General features: G+C 40.5%; 1 long non-coding RNA gene across 1 annotated transcript; it reads left to right on the plus strand.

The window, feature by feature from the left end:
* Nucleotides 1-13265: 13265 nt before the first annotated feature.
* On the plus strand, nucleotides 13266-16128 carry LOC116558606. The gene is made up of 2 exons (XR_004272090.1): nucleotides 13266-13586; nucleotides 15857-16128. It is a non-coding gene; the product is annotated as an uncharacterized LOC116558606 (long non-coding RNA).
* The last annotated feature ends 549 nt before the right edge of the window (nucleotides 16129-16677 follow it).

Here is a 16677-nt window from a genome sequence, read left to right on the forward strand (position 1 = left end):
GACATTCTTTCTTACCTCCACTTTTGTAGGACTGAATGGGCTGGGGAGGCTGTAAGTGGCAAACCTAAGAAAAGAAACAGTGAATTTGAATGTAAACTCTACTTTGTCTTTATTCCTAGAGTGGCATCTGCTGCCATATCCTTCTCCTTTTCCAGATGTAGTGGTGAGGGTTTCTGCTTACACAGGAGTCCTGAGAGAGCCAAAACTCCACCAGCTGTTTATAGTTTGTTGTAGGCTCCTAAAGTCAGCATTGATTCAAACCCCTTAGCTTAGCTCTCTGCTGCCTACATTTCTTAGGGAAGTGGCTCCGGGGAACAAGGGAGAAATGAGCAAGGAGGGAGCTAACAAAGCTATTTGAAAGTGTGACTTGGAATAAATTAAGCCAGTTCATTCTGCATGGAAGAAATCTGAGATGCCTAAGTAATAAAGGAACAGGGGTGAGAGCATTATAGGAAGAAAACACATAGGCTATGCACTCTAGAAAATCTGTTCTCTAATGTAACCAGAAGAATTAATGATTTTAATGATTTGTTGTGATCTCAAAACAACAGTTAACAGATAAATCCACATCATTAAGTCTATTATAGTGTTTTGCTTCATTAAGCAAACGGTGGTGGGCTGAGGGGCTTGGGTTGAATTTTTGAGGTTGTTTTGCTGTGAAGACACCCACATTTAAATAAGAACAAACTCCTGGAGCCCAGGTGCAACTGGCTCTTCAATTCTTTGTAGTGAGAAATGGAAAGGTGCCCTGAAAACTTAACCCAAAAGTTTGCTCAAATGTCTTTTCTGTGTATTCAGGGCAGAAAGCAAACAAGCACAGAAAATTGAAAGTTGATTGTTCTTCTTCTTGGCTTGAGGCCCTAGTCCAGGGGAAAAGACAGGTGGTTCCCAGCAGGTTGATGCTCTGGGGAGAAGTCTGAACATACTTCTAGAATGAAGTCAGAAACCATTCCCATTGTCATGGACAGAGAAAGGTCTTATGTTTATAATGTTCTTTATGTGATAATGACCCAGAACTGTCAAAATAATAACATAGTAAACTTGGCTGTTCAGAGTTCTCTATTAAATGCATTTAAGCATAACTACAGTATCCTGATCATCAAGATGTAAACAAAAATTCTGAGGCACCAAATATATTCTGAAATGCTTCTGAGGTCATGAGAAGTCTTTACATACACAATCTCTTCTTGGAAACTTTTTGCTTTGACTGACACCTGACTCTTTCTTAAAGATCCTGCCGTTTCTGCAGCATTTTCAAGTGATTTAACTTAGAAAATTCTAGAAAACTTGAGGCCTCTATACCACTGATAACACTGTGTATAGGTAGGCCATCTGAAGTCCATGTTTTCTATTGCCACTGCCAGATCTTTAGCCCTTATGCCTACGTAACTTTATCTTTCTCCTCTCTGGCTTTGATGTCAGTGCCACCAAATTATATCATCACCCCCTCCTCCTTTTCATCTAGAGATCCCAAGATGGATTAACCCTCTTTATTCCTTGCTGGTTTTAGCCCTTCGTTTACTGATACTCTAATACAACTCCTGTCACAATTCTTCCTGATTTTAATATGCCTGAAGATATTCCTTTCAATGCCCTGGACTCTCAGTTCTATGACTTATTCTCTTCCATTTTCTCAGCCAACCAATCCCATGGTCATTCCCTAGACCTTGCCCTTACCAATAACAATGACTTCATATTAATTTTAAACATCCTCTTTATCTTACCAGCATCTCTTGTCTTTCCAAGTCATTCTAAGTGCCTCATATCCAGTAATTCTTTCCAATTCCATGGTCATTCCCTAGACCTTGTCATTATCAATAACATCACCTTAATATCAATTTTAAGCATTGTCTAATCTTGTCAGCATCTCTTGTCTTTCCGACTCAAGTGCCTCATCTCCAGCATTTCTTTTGCATAAACTTTCCAAAGTATATATAAAAATTTATCAATCCCACAAGCTTTTCAATATCTCTCGCTCCCTTCATGACATTATTTCCTTTACATGGCATACATGCCATGATGAATAAATGTAATCATTCCCTTGTATACAATTTCAACATCCTTGACTTTCTCTCATCTTTTTTCTCTTCACCAAAATCACCCAGAACAATTCTCACCTAAGCATTTAAATGTGTCTAGAAAAACCTAGAAGAAATGAATAAATTTCTGGACATATAACCTCCCAAAATTGAACCAGGAAGAAGTGGAAGTCCTTAACAGATGAATAATGAGTAGCAAGATTGAATCAGTACTTTTTTTTAAATCTGCAAATGAAAAAGAACCCAGGACCATTTGGATTTACAGCCAAATTGTACCAAACATACATACCTATTCTCCTGAAACTATTTCAAAAACTGAGGAGAGAATACTCCCTAACTCATTCTCTGAGGCCAATATAGCCTGGTACAAAAGCCAGACAAAGACACAACACAAAAAGAAAACTACAAATATCCTTGATGAACACAGATGCAAAATTTCCTAACAAAATTCTACCAAATTGAATCCAACAGCACATCAAAAAGATGCGATCCTAAGATCACTGGGATTTATCCCAGTGATGCAAGGATGGCTCACCATATGCAAATCAATAAATGTGATACATTATGTAAACATGATTAAAGACAAAACCATATGATCATCTCAATAAATTTAGAAAAAACCTTGGATAAAATTCAGGATTGCTTCGTGATAAAAATCTTCAACAAATTAAGCATACAAGGAACATATCTCAACATAATAAAGGTTGTACATGACAAATTCCCAGCCAACATCATGTTTCGTGGGAAAAAATTGAAAGCATTCCCTCTGAGAACAGGAACAAGACAAGGATGCCCACTTTTACTACTCTTAATTACACCATAGTACTGGAAGTTCTTGCCAGAGCAATTAAGCAAGAGAAAAAAGAAAAATATTTAAATTGGAAAAGACAAAGTCAAATTATCCTTGTTCTCTGATAATAAGATCTTATATCCAGAAAACCCTAAAGACTCCACCAAAAAACGCTTAGATTTAATAAATGAATTCAGTAAAATTTCAAGGTAAAAATCAGCAGGCAAAAATCAGCGCATCTTCATATCCCAATAATGATATAATTGAGGAACAAATCAAGAAGGCAACCTCCTTTACCTGAGATTATATTTAACCAAAATACCTAGGACCATATTTAACCAAGGAGGTAAAAGAGCTCTGCAAGGAGAACTACAAAACACTGATAAAATAAATTGTAAATGATAGAAATGGAAAAACATCTCATGCTAATATAGTTTGGATACATGTTCCCAAGCAAATCTTATGTAGAATTGTGATCCTCAATGCTAGAAGGGGGGCCTGGTGGAAGGTGTTTGGATCATAGCACCCTCATAGATTGGTGCTATCTTTATGACAGTGAGTTCTCATGAGATCTGTTCTTTTAAAAGTGTATGGCACGTCCCACCCCGCTCTCTCTGTTGATTTTTCTCTGGCCATGTGTTGTGCCTGTTTCCCCTTCAACTTCCACTGTGATTTTAAGCTTCCTGAAGCCTCCCTAGAAGCCAAACAGATGCCAGCACCAGGCTTCCTATAAACCCTATAGAACCATGAGTCAATTAGACCTCTTTCTTTTAAAAATTACCCTGCGTCAGGTATTTCTTTATGGCAATGTAAGAACAGCTTCCCACAGAAACTTGGTACCAAGAAAAGGGGCATTGCTATAAAGATACCTGAAAATGTGGAAATGACTTTGTAACTGGATAATGGGCAAATGTTGGAAGAGTTTGGAGGACTCAGAAGAAGACAGAACAATGAGGAAAAGTTTGGAACTTCTTAGATAGTGGTTTAGTAGTTGTTACCAAAATGCTGATGGTGATATGAACAGTCAAGTTGAAGATGATGTGGTCTCAGATGGAGATGTGGAAATTTTTGGGAACCAGAGCAATGGTAATGTGTGCTATTCCTTAGCAAAGAACTTGGCTGTGTTGTGCCTCTGCACTAGGAATCTCTGGAAGTTTGAATTTCATATTGATGAATTAGGGTACCTGGGAAAATAAGCATCTAAGAAGCAAAGCATTCAAGATGTGTGGCCTGATTTGTCTATTTTTGGTTTTGTTGCCTTGCTTTTAAAGTCTTAGCCATAAATCTTTGCTTAGGTCCGTTTCCTGAAGCATCCCCCCTGTTTTCACCTCGTAATTTTATAGTTTCAGATCTTATATTTGTCTTTCATCCATTCTGAGTTGATTTTTGTATATGGTGAGATTAGGGGTCTAGTTTCATTCTTCTGCATGTAGATATTCAGTCTTTCCAGCACTGTTTCTTGAAAAGGGTATCTTTTTACCAATGTATGCTTTTGGCTCCTTTGTCAAATATCAGTTGGCTATAAATACATTGATTTATTTCTGGGTTCTTTATTTTGTTCCATTGGTCTATGTGTCTCAATATCATCCTATTCAATTACTATTGCCGTTAGAGGTTTTTTCGTTTGTTTTTTGAGACAGGGTTTCACTGTGTCATCCAGGCTAGAGTGCATAGCCCAAGTATAGCTCACTGTAGCCTCAAACTCCTGGCCTCAAGAGATCCTCCAGCCTCAGACTCCTCAGTAGCTGGGACTATAGGCACACATCACAACACCCAGCTAATTCTTTATTTTTTGTAGGGATGGGTCTTGCTATCAAGTGATCTTCCTGCCTTGGCCTCCCAAACCACCAGGATTACAGGCATGAACCACCATGCCTGGCCTACTGTCACTTTGCAGTATATTTTAAAATTAGGTAGTGTGAAGTCTCCAGCTTTCTTTTTGCTCAGTATTGCTTTGGCTATTCATGGTCTTTTGTGGTTGCATATAAATTTTAGGATTGTTTTTGCTATGTCTGTAAAGAATGTCATTGGTATTGTGATATGGATTGCATTGAACTATATAGATTGTTTGTGGATAGTATGGTTATTTTAATCATATTAATCCTTTCAATCCATGAGCATGGGATGTCTTCTCATTTGCTTGTGTCCACTTTAATTTATTTAATCAATTTTTTCTACTTTTTGGTGTAACCTTCTTAAATTTATCCCTAAGCATTTTAAATTTTTGTAGCTATTGTTAATGGGATTGTTTTCTTGATTTCCATCTCAACTAGTTTGTTATTAGTGTATAGAAACAGCAACTTTACTGAATTTGCTTATCAGTTTTGAGAGTTCGTTGATGGAGTCTTTGTTTTTTTTTTCTTTTTTGAGATGGAGTCTCATACTGTCACCTGGGCTGGAGTGCAGTGGTGTGATCTCAGCTCACTGCAACCTCTGCCTCCCAGGTTCAAGCGATTCTCCCTCCTCAGCCTTCCAAGTAGCTGGGATTACAGGTGACCCTCACCATGCCCAGCTAATTTTTATTTTTTTAGTAGAGATGGGGTTTCACTATGTTGGCCAGGCTGGTCTCAAACTCCTTGCCTTGTGATCTGCCTGCCTCGTCCTCCCAAAATGCTGGGATTACAGGCATGAGCCACTGTTCTTGGCCTAAGTTTTTCCATATATAAGATCAGACTATCTGACAGGAAGGACAATTTGATTTCCTCTTTTCCAATTTTGATGCCTTTTCTTTCTTTCTCTTACCTAACTGCTCTGGCTGGGACTTCCAGCACTATGTTGAATATGAGTGGTGAGAGTGGGTATTCTTGTCTTGTTCCAGTTCTTAGAGGAAAGATTTTCAGCTTTTCCCATTCACTATGATGTTAGCTGTGGGTTTCCTGTATATGGCCTTTCAATTCCCCCTTTCCAAGCACTCTCTATTTCTGTGACTCAATTCAGTTTTCTTCCTAGCACTGATCACTATTTGATGTACTGCATATTCACTTATTTGCTCATTGTCTGCCTCCCTCCACTGGAGTAAAAACTCCATGACAGCAGAGATTCAAGTCTGTTTTTTAAGTGGTATAGCCCCAGTAAGAGAAGAATGCCCTGGCATACGGTGCACTTGTTAAGTGAAAAAAGACCTGACCAAAAGAAAGAATATGTTAAACAAGTACTTACTAGGAACTGATGATGTACACAGAACTCTACTAAGTGCTATAATCCTTAAGGAAACTATAATTAGTTGGGTAACAAGATTACCATCAAAATATATATTAATATCTTTTTAGCCCACAGGACTGGGGTCAAGCCTAGACCACAGCAACAGCCTACAACTTTGGCAGACAGGAAGATGTTTTATGAGGCTACATAGGAGAATCTTCTTTCAGCTTGGAAAACTGACAAGCAAATGAACTCTTCTCACTAGAGGAAGCAAAATAAAACTTTTACCTTCCTTGTAAAGTATCACAGAAAATGCAGAGTATGTAGTATGGGGAGAATACTGAAGGTCTGGCAGGAGCCACGGTGTGCAGATAAAAATGTACACAGATGACAGAGAGAGAGAGACAGACGTGGAGAGTGAGAGAGAGGGCACATTCCAAAGGCAATATATGAAACAGGCAGCAAGTGCTATGCAAAGTTGCTGAGGAAATATAAAGCTTCCATAAAAATTCATGTAAACCAACTAAGTAAGCCAACATAACAAAACTTTGTAATCAGGACCTCAAAGGAAGGCATCAGTCATCACAATCCCAGATGTACCAGGACTATTCACGTTGGGACACACACACGGAGAATGATTTTTTAAAAATAGACGTGCATACCCAAGACAGGGAAAAAGAAGCATCCCATTTATCCAAATCCAGGACTTTTCTCTTGACTACAATAGTGAAAGATTCTTAAGTTAGGCTGAGCATAGTGGCTCACGCTTATAATCCCAGCACTTTGAGAGGCCGAGGTGGGTGGATCACCTGAGGTCAGGAGTTCAAGACCAGTCTGGCCAACATGGTGAAACCCCATCTCTACAAAAATACAAAAATTAGCCAGGCATGATGGCAGGTGCTTATAATCCCAGCTACTCAGGAAGCTGAGGCAGGATAATTGCTTGAACCCAGGAGATGGAGGTTGCAGTGAGCTGAGATTACACCATTGCACTCCAGCCTGGGTGACAGAGCGCTCCATCTCAAAGAACAAAAGAAAGAAAGATTCTTAAGTTAATATGCTTAGTGCAGAGAGACTAGAAGTTGTTATTAAAATTACACACTTTAGCTTTTATAGATTTCTTAAAAATTTATGGCAAAGTTAACTATGTAGAAAATTCCATGATTTTTTTCTTGTAGAAAATTCCATGATTTTTTTCTTATAGAAACATACAGGTTCATCCATTCTCAAATAATACTTGGCCCTATCCTTTTGTTTGTTTGTGAATTCATTCATTTAAGAACTATTAATTCAGTTCCTATTGTTCCCCAGGCTCTATTTGCATCTCTGCTGTCATGGAGCTTACATTGTAATGAGAGGAGACAGACAAAGAAAATAAATAACCTAGCATTTCTATAGCATGGCAGACATGCTATAGCCATGGAGAAAATTAGAAGACAGAGGATCAGTGAAAGGTAAATAGGCTTCTGCTTGGATAGGTTGGTTTGAGAAGGTTTCACTGAAATGGTAACATTAGAGTAAAACCCAAAGGAAGGAAAAAAGTGGTTATTTGGAAATGTGGAGAGGAAGCATTCCAAATAAAAGAACAAGCAGAAATAAACATTCTGAAGTATCATCAGGCTTTCTTTAGCCGAGGGGCAGCAGAGATGCTAACATGGTTGGAAGCCTGAGGCAGGGGAGAGTGATAGATGAGGTCAGGAAGGTAGCCACAAGCGTCCTCATGCAAGATCTCCTCAGCTATTGGAGGAACTTTTGCTTTGAGTGACATGGGAATCCTATCAATGCCTTTGAAGAGTGGAGTTTCATGACATGGCATAAAGTCTGAAAGTTTTATTTTGAGGACTGTGTTGAGACAGTGTTGTGGCTCAGGGCAGAGGGCAGGAGCAGAACTGGGAGTGCCAGATGCACCAGAACTATTCTCATAGGAGGCAACTGCAATAATCTGGAAGAGAGATGATGGCAGCTTTGAAGCTGGCAATAAGTGATCGTACTTTAGATACAGCTAAAGGTTGAGCCTATGACATTCACAAGTGGATTAAATATATTTGGAAGAGAAACAGAAAGGATATGTCCAAGGCTTTTATTTACTTATTTTGAAACAGGGCCTTGCTCTGTCACCCAAGCTGGAGTGCAATGGTGCAATTGCAGTTCACTGCAACCTCAAATTCCTGGGCTCAAGCAATCCTCCTGCTCCAACTTCCCAAAATGCTGGGATTACAGACATGAGCCACCACACCTGACCAAGTCCAAGACTTTTAGCCAGAGCTACTAAAAAGGACTAAGTTGCCATTTATGGAGATCACATGAGAAGCAGATTTTGGGGAAAAAGTATTTCAGTTTTGTACACACTGTGTTAAGGTGCCTATTAGACATCCAAAAGGAAATACACAAATCTAGAGTTCTAAGAAGAAACAAACTCCCTCATGCTGTTTTTATTATATGACACGAGACTGAATTGACTCCTTTTATCTATAATAATCAAGATTCTGAATGCTAGTTGGGTGAAACTGGAGAAACTACATTTCTTAGAATACTCTCTCTTAAGGTTTATTTCTGCCAAAGTGTGATACATATCGCAATGATTAAGTGCTAAACTGTATGACACTTATTCTAAATGCTAAACCAGTGTAACGGGAGGGAATTCATTGGAAATTAGAGTCATCAAGAGAAGTTGCAGGAAAATGTGGCACTAAACTATCACCATGGAGGGTGAGTGGTTTGGGAAGCATCATCGTGGGCGGTGGCTAGGATTTCCTAGGGAGGGGACCAGCAGAAGCAGAAGTGCAGCAATCCGGAAGGACATAGAGCAGGGATGCACATGCAAAGAAACATCCCAAAGGAAAAAGGGTTTTCACCCAGTCTGGCATTCCTCAAACATGCAAATGATCCTTTGGACTCTGGGATGTGAATTGCCCATGACATTGAATTTTTCAGAAAATTCCCAGAGAAATGGGGTCTTCCTGAAGAAAAGGATAAGCATAATCTTCCCAGAAAGCATATTTAATGGGGTCATGTGCTTTTAAAGATTAAATTGATGCATTTTAATATTATTCTCAAATATTTTTCCCTTGCAACCTTCTACCTCCAAACTACTGTGGAGTAATGATTTACATTTACATGACATAATGGGAACCTAACTCCCTGAGTAAGACTAAACTTGAAAAACAGATATTTGTAAACTTCCAGTTAGAATATACCAAAGATCAAAATAGCCCATACATTTCATGTAACAGTGATCCAGGCAAGAAAGTCAGTGTGTGTGTGAGGATGAAAGGGTATTATGTTAGTTTTTGTTTCTTTGCTTGTCCTTTTTTTTTTTTTATTTTTTTTGAGATGGAGTCTCGATCTGTTGCCAGGCTGGAGTGTAGTGGCAAAATCTCAGCTCACTGAAACCTCAACCTCCTGGGTTCAAGGGGTTCTCCTGCCTCAGCCTCCCCAGCAGCTGGAACTACAAGTGCGTGCCACCACACCCAGCTCATTTTTGTATTTTTGGTAGAGACGGGGTTTCATCATGTTGGCCAGGCTGGTTTCGATCTCTTGACCTTGTGATCCACCCACCTCGGTCTCCCAAAGTGCTGGGATTATAGGTGTGAGCCATGGTGCCTGGTCTATAACAGTATTTAGAGTGAAAATGCTCTGGCCACTTAAAGCAGAATTATTAAGGAATATTAGCTAGTTTATGAAATTTTCCAACAAGCCAGAGAATCAGGCTCAGAAGGAGCATCTCCACGAACAACTTGTAAATCACACCAACAGAATGCACATTAAGAGTGATCCTGCTGCCAGGGAGCAGAAGAGCCAGCAAATACACCACAGCCTCTGTGACTCAGTGGCTCTCTGCTGTGTCCCCCATACTCACCAGGAAACCATGGCAGACAGCACCTCCTTCTCCACACCTGTCTTCTAGATCCAGGTTTCACACTCATGGTGCCTCTAACAACTTAGCCTATGTCACTGGCCACTGTCTTAGATGCAAGGGAGACTAGAAAACCGAGTTCTAGCTTCTACTTTTGAGGACAGAAGGTGGGAAATGTAGAGGGGGGCAGGGAAGCAAAGGGGCAATGCTTTTCAAACATGCTGGATGTCCATAAAAGGCATAAGTGTCCAAAAAAGGGGGCATAGTTTCCCACATTAAGCCACTGAATGGCAAAGGGACAGCAAAGAGAAAGGGGAATGAGGAGGTAAGCAAGGTGACCACTGGTGTCTTTGTGTTTCTACTTTCTGGAATTAGGCTTGAAAGGCACAGACACATCAGAACATGAGGATGGGGTGTGTGGAGGGAGCAGCAGGACCCTCTGCTTCCAGTGCCCATTTTCTTTAAATTGCCCCAGCAACAATCAGATTCCTAGTCATACTAACAGGGTGGGAAGCCTGGTCAAGAAGCTGCAATCCTGGCACTGTTGCTTTTCTAGACCACCTTAGACTGAGAAGAATTAATTTTTTTCTTCCTATTTTGCAAGGTGCAGGCTAGAGAGGAAAATTGCAGGAGTTATAGATGAAATAAAGAAGATTAATTTTTCCAAGTTGTCATGAGAGTTGATTTTATGACTCTATCTGCACAACCAAAGAGGGAGGTTTGCACACAGCGCTTTCAGAAATCATAACAAAGAAATAATCACAGACCGGGAAGTGATGGATCAGAGAGCACGCCTCTGAAAACACTGTCTAACTTTTCACTTCCCAGAGGGAGGGTGCTGTTCCTAAAAGATGAAAAAAACACCACCTGAGTCCCCAGAACCAGCAACATGGAAGGAAAATGGTGGCAAAGAAAGCAGCTCAGCCTGAGAGGCAGTCTGGGGACACTGTATTGGACCAGACCAAAAAGTTATGAGGGAGAGAGCTGGAAAATTGCTTTGGAAAGAGAAGTGGTGCTGCACTCGCTGGGGAGCAGGATGTGGCTGATTGGGAAACGCCTGGGGTGAAGGAGCTGGAGAGGTTCTTAGGAGTCAGGGAGAGAAAATGACACCTGATGCAAGAGAAAATAGCAAATGGCTGGGCACAGTGGCTCACGCCTATAATCCCAGCATTTTGGGAGGCGGAGGTGGGCAGATCACCTGAGGTCAGGAGTTCAAGACAAGTCTGGCCAACATGGCAAAACCCTGTCTCTACTAAAAATATGAAAATTAGCTGGGTGTGGTGGTGGGCACCTGCAATCCCAGTTACTCAGGAGGCTGAGGCATAAGAATTCCTTGAACCCAGCAAGCAGAGGTCGCTGTGAGCCAAGATCATGCCACTGCACTCCAGCCTGGGTGACAAGAGCAAAACTCCATTTCAAAAAAAAAAAAAAAAAGGTGAAAAGTGAACAGAGTTTTTAATATCAGAAGACAACCAGGACAAATAAGCATTAAGGAAATGTATATTACTGTGGGTTGAAGAGAGGAAAATGCAGACTGCAGGGTCTCTTACAGAATTCCTGGGGATAAGTGACATGACCTCCAGCAGGGTAAAAATGGTGGAAGGGGAAAAGAGGCCACATACATTTCATAAAATGATGTCAGATGCTGTTGGAAGGTAGTGATCAGAAAGCAAAATGAGACAATGACTTTGTGGGCTTAAGCGTCCTCAGCAGACAGAATGTTGGAGAAGGAACTGACTGTGATTTTTTTTGGCGAGGGTAGAAGCCTGGAAAATGATTGTGCTGAATTTGAAGTGATGGCCAAAACCCAAACTTAATTTAATGAGGTAAATATGTTTAGAGTGCATGGATGCAGTCCAGATTAGAGATCAGCAAAAATGTGCAGACCACCCTGGTGCCCAGATCTGCAGGACTACAGATTCCACAGCATTCTTCTCCCCCCGAGCTCACCAGGCTTCCTGTGGTCTCCTTTCTTCTTTGTGGATAGAAATCTTGTAGAGTTATTAAATCAGGTTAAAACATGAAGATTGGAAAACAGAAAACTTCAGTTATATGCCCCCAAATCACACACGGAGTCTCCCGGCGAGAGAGACTAAAATTAGACTTCCTTGATCTCCTATTACACTCTTTCATAAGATCACTTGCTGGTCAAAAAAATACCTTTATTATGAAAACAGTGAGAAGAGAGCTAGAGAAGAAACTATTCTTTGGGTCAATTTCCTGTGGATGAAATACTTCTGAGCAGAACTAAAGTCACTGCTGCAGAGAGAACAGTCCCAGAATGCAGACAAAGCTAGGTCAATGAGACAGGGTTTAATTGTCTGTATTTTGTTAACCGCACATTTTGCCTCTACAAATGCTGTTGTTGCCTCATTTACAGGGTGCAGCACTCTCCTGTGAATTTCTCACTGGATTAAGAAAGAGAATGTCTGAATCTCTAATCTCTGATAGGTCATACAGTCACCCACTGCCGGCAATAGTCCTCTAACGGTCCCAGTCATCCAGTGCTGTATTCACAAACCACGTGACTACAATTTAGCCACAAAAGTGATCCTGACTTTTTCATGAACACAAAGCAGTCCATGTGAAGGGGCAAGCTGGCTGGATTGGCTACATTTCCCAGTTAGCCTGGAATATGGGAGGTGCTCCATGTTTGTTAAACTGAAAAAGAGGATTCTGTATGGCAGATATTAAACTGAGAGTGTTACACAGATGATCTCACTGATTTTTTTTTTTTTTTTTTTTTGAGATGGAGTCTTGCTCTGCCACCAGGCTGGAGTACAGCGGTGCAATCTTGGCTCACTGCAACCTCCACCTTCTGGGTTCAAACGATTCTCCTGCCTCAGCTTCCCAAATAGCTGGGACTACAGGGGCTTACCACCATACCCAGCTAATTTTTGCATTTTTTTTTTAGTAGAGACAGGGTTTCATCATGTTGGCCAGATGGTCTCGATCTCTTGTAATCCGCCTGCCTCAGCCTCCCAAAGTGCTAAGATTACAGGCATGAACCACCGCACCTGGCCCTCATCATTCTTTGTAAGAATCACATAAAGTAGTGATTTGTCTCTAAATTTTTCAGACGAGATCAAGACCTAGAAAGATTGCCTAACTTGGCCATGGTCCTATATAAACTGAGGTTGTCTACCACAAAGATTCCATCTTTCCACCATCTCAAGTTGCCTCCCATGTTCCTGGTCAGACAGATCATCTTACATTCAAATGAACAAATGAATGTATATAAAAGTGTCTCTGATGTATTCTTTTCTTGAGTGAGGGCTTAGAAAAAGTGCAGGTCTTTGCTTAAAAATACCCTTGTGAACAAATAGGAAGAAATAAAATGGGGCTCTGTAGCCAATCCATGGTTAGCCATGTAATGATGGCCTTTGTAAATTCACGGATTCTTGTATTTGGACTAACAATTGTTTGACAATGGGAGGATACACTCCCAACATAGAGTTGGCCTCACCAGAAGGTGAAAATTGAAGAAAAGTCATTCAAACACCCATATACTAGATCCATCTCATTTAATCTTGAGGTTTTCATGTTGAAAGGAGTGAAAGGAGATTTCTGTATCCATTAGCCAAGATTGTCTGAAACAAATCCCAGGAAGATGTTTTGAAAGAAGAATCTATCAGACTTATGACTCAGTTCTCAACAGCTTCTTCAGGACCTTTCTTTTAAAACATTATCTTAAAGTCATGCATTATAGCACTAAAAAAGCTAAAAGAATGTTAAAATTGCACAAAATCCAACCATGCCAGTAAGTACAACTATTTCCATTTATTCCTATTCAGAACTTGTCCATTCAAAAACATAATTTTATATAATTTAAACCATAGTATAGGTATAATTTGATTGTTTAGCCTAAAATTACACAATAAATATTTTTTCTATGTTGCAAAATAAGCCTCAAATCTATCATTTTAATGGCTGCATAATATAGTATTACAGTCCATGATATTGTCATCTGTTTAACCATTCCTGTACTGTTCAAATTGTTTCCGACCTCTCAGTATTGTAAACAACGCTAAAATGAAGACTCTTTATGTGTGCAGCTTTTTCCTTCTTTAAGACTATTTCCTTAGGTTATGTTGCCAGAAGTAGGATTATAGAGTCAATTGGTATGAATATTACAGAGTTTTTAATTCAAATGGATGTAGCTCTTTCTAAAAATATCCTACTATTGTAACATTGCTGTCTTCTAAGTGTATGTAACACTTTCACCAAGATCTCATTGTTACTGTCACTGTGCTATGGACTGAATTGCATCCCCAGAAAATTCCTGTTTTGAAGCCCTAAACCCCAGTGTGATAATATTTGGAAATGAGGCCTTTGGGAGGTAATTAGGTTTAGATGAGGTCATGAGGGTTGGGTCCCCATAATGGGATTAGTGCCCTTACTTCTAAAAAAAAAGACACCAACAAGCTTGTTTCTCTCTCCAACATGTGAAGATACAATGAACAGACAGCCATCTGCAAGTCAGTAAGAGAGCCCTCACCAGAAACAGAACCTGCCACCACCATGATCTTGGACTTCCCAGATCCAGAACTGTGAGAAATAAATGTTGTTTAAGCCAGCTGCTCTATGGCATTTTATTACAGCAGCCTGAGCTAACTAATACACATTATATTTTCTGTTTTCAAATCTGGTTAGTATAAAACCTTATTCCCTTTCCTTATTCGATTGATCCATTTGAACTTTAATCACATATTTACCTATTGCTTCAATTTACCTATAATGTTTCAATGTCTCTATTTATAAGTGCAATTGAAAGTTGACAGAGGTTTCTGCGGGGTTAAAATGAACAGTGGTACAGACTGGCCATTACAAATAGAGATAGTAGCTGTGAGGTGGGGACGCAGGAGTGGGATAAAGGATCTAACTTACATTTTCTTACCTTATTGATTCATAATTTTTTGAGCATCCACAATGTGGTAGTTATTGCATTAGGTGGATAGAAACAGAACAGCAGAGAAAAATAAGTTTCCTGCTCTCACATACCTTATAATCTCATGAGGGAACTGAAAAAAAAAAAAGGAAATTATAATACCACATGAGAAGACTGTGTTGAAAATAAGTTCAGGGATTAAAGAAGTGCAATGAAGGAGGGGCCAAATCAAATACTAACAGGGAAAGGAAGGCATCCATTAGAGGCGACATCAAAATGGAAACGGGGCAAGCTAAAGTTGGAAAGATGAAGAGGAAGGCAGGCCATGGTGGCTTATACCTGTAATTTCACCTACTCGGGAGGTTGAGGTTGGAGGAACCCTTGAGCCCAGGAGTTTGAGACCAGCCTGAGCAACACACCAAGACCCCATCTCTAAAAACATATATACATACATACATACAACATGGTAAATAAAGCTAGCTAGGTGTGGTGGCACATGTCTGTAGTCTCAGCTAGCAGGGATACTGAGGTAAAAGGCTTGAGTCCAGGAGTTTGAGGCTGCAGTGAGCTATAATCATGCCGCTGCACTCAGATTGGGTGACAGGATGAGACCCTGTCTCAAAAAAAAAAAAAAATAGGAAGAAAGATGAAGCAGGAGCCTGGAAGAAGATAGGATATAATAGGAGGAACTAGAGAGAGTTCTAAATAGAGGCAAATAACATGGGCAAATGCTCAGAAGCAAAAGAGAGCTAGCCTACATACAGAAAGGAATAGCATAATATGGCTTTCCAGAGCCTCCGGCAATCAAATATGGGTGAGATGATTCCCAGATCCTTTATTCCACTCCTGCCCCACAACCTCATGGATGCTATCTCCATCGGTAGAGGCCACACTGCACCACTGTTCATTTCATCCCTACATAGCAACCTCCGCCAATTTTCAGTTGCACTTGCAAATTGAGAAATTGAAAACCTGTGTTGCTTCTGGGTTGATATGGAGTGATAAGCCGGGAGCATCTGACTAGGCATGATTTTCTTTATGTGTTGAAACAGAAAAGAATCTGCAGAGATAGGCAGCACACAACAAATCGCAAACCCAGCAGTGACTATAAAAGCGTGGACTGTCTTGTGTCTCCACCCCAGGCAAGCCTGCTCAATTCATTTCTTCAAACATCACTCCAAAATTGCCAGAGTGGTTTCCCACTGACAGACTTCATCGCTGTACTGCACATCTCTTCACTACCAACGGGGAGATGCGACAGAGACAAAAAGAGAAGTGGATTTACTGTGCTGGGAAAGTTAAGCACACACTGGGTTGGAATTTCATTTCCCCTGAATTAGAAGCTCTGGCTCAGCACAGGTGGCACAGTGATGCTCCTTTAATAACACAAAATAAATAAAACATGGAAAGGGTTTCCCAGTTTGCTTTGGGGGACGTTCATGCACACATTCTTTGCCTCTTTCTCCTCTCTAGGAACATTGGACAGTCTCTCATTGCCTTTGTGCTACTTCAGAACTGCAAAGATTGACCTTAGCCTTAAATAAAGTCAGGAAATGTTTGAATCCCTAGGGAAACACCCCTGGAGCCTCAACAAATCCATAATTTTATCAAGTCCCAAGACCTGGGGAGGACAGAAAACACGTCAAGCTTATAGTAACTTGGGTTGGGTGATCCCTGATACACATCTCCTCTGTGAGACTAGTGATGTGCCTGAGAGAGGACAGGGTAAGTCCTGTCTGAGCAGCATCCTCCTCCTGGCCCATCACAGCTTCAGGAGCTTCTATCCAGGTCAATGGTTGTTGTGATGGTGTGGCCTAGCAAGAAGTATATTGTAATTTCTAATCCTATCCTTTGGTTGCTCCAGCCACAGGGAGGTCACAACCTTTCAGGTGTTTTTACCTTATCTCAAGCTCATTACCCAACTTGCAAAGGGATTTTGAGAGGCAATGGAGAATACAGTGGC

Source organism: Sapajus apella, unplaced genomic scaffold, assembly GCF_009761245.1.
Source record: "Sapajus apella isolate SASKATOON/1434 unplaced genomic scaffold, GSC_monkey_1.0 scaffold22, whole genome shotgun sequence".
Lineage (NCBI taxonomy): Eukaryota > Metazoa > Chordata > Mammalia > Primates > Cebidae > Sapajus > Sapajus apella.